The 690-nt window shown below is 32.3% G+C and overlaps 1 non-coding gene across 1 annotated transcript; it reads left to right on the top strand.

The window, feature by feature from the left end:
• The first annotated feature begins 238 nt into the window (after positions 1 to 238).
• Positions 239 to 355, top strand: LOC117358311. The gene has a single exon (XR_004539009.1). It is a non-coding gene; the product is annotated as a U5 spliceosomal RNA (small nuclear RNA).
• The last annotated feature ends 335 nt before the right edge of the window (positions 356 to 690 follow it).

Here is a 690-nt window from a genome sequence, read left to right as displayed (position 1 = left end):
ACAGTGCAGGTAATATATGCATACCCAAAATGCCCTGCAATATGGTACTGTTTTCTTTTTAAAGATTTTGGTGATTTTTACTGACTTTTTCAAGCTTTTATTGAGAATAGTGTCTGGTTGTGTTTGCTATTAGCCTACGCTAGGGTGACATGTTTCATCCAGTTCTGCCTTTCACTCCCTGTAACTTTCTTAGGAGCTGCTTTTGGTGGCATTGGCAACGTTCACCTACTGAACTTATAATCTCTGGTTTCTCTTCAGACCGAATAAATCTTTCGCCTTTTACTAAAGATTTCCGTGGAGAGGAACATTAATGAGTTTCATAGAATTTTTGACGGTCCCATCAATAGATGGGACTAATATAGGGTTTAAAAAATAGAAAAAATAAAAAATGTGTGGTTGGTCCAATATACTTACTCTAAAGTGTTTGTCTTTTATAGTTCTTTATTGATGGTTTTCATTTTAAATACAAAGTGCAAAAAGTTTTGAAACAGGTAATATAAAGAACAGCACTTATATCCACTCAAATAATATACTGTAATACAAAACATATTTCTCTTTCTTTCTAGATATGTGTGAAAAACAAATAGGTATTAAAAGATTATACAATTAATCTGATTTAACAAATTCCGCTAATGAACCTCATGTTGTTTTAAATATTTTATTATGTGGGTTGGTTGGCTTATGGTGTGA

The sequence above is a fragment of the Geotrypetes seraphini genome, chromosome 3, assembly GCF_902459505.1.
Source record: "Geotrypetes seraphini chromosome 3, aGeoSer1.1, whole genome shotgun sequence".
NCBI classification, from domain to species: domain Eukaryota; kingdom Metazoa; phylum Chordata; class Amphibia; order Gymnophiona; family Dermophiidae; genus Geotrypetes; species Geotrypetes seraphini.
The sequence above is the reverse complement of the archived record's forward strand: the minus strand, read 5'-3'. Positions and strand labels throughout refer to the sequence as shown.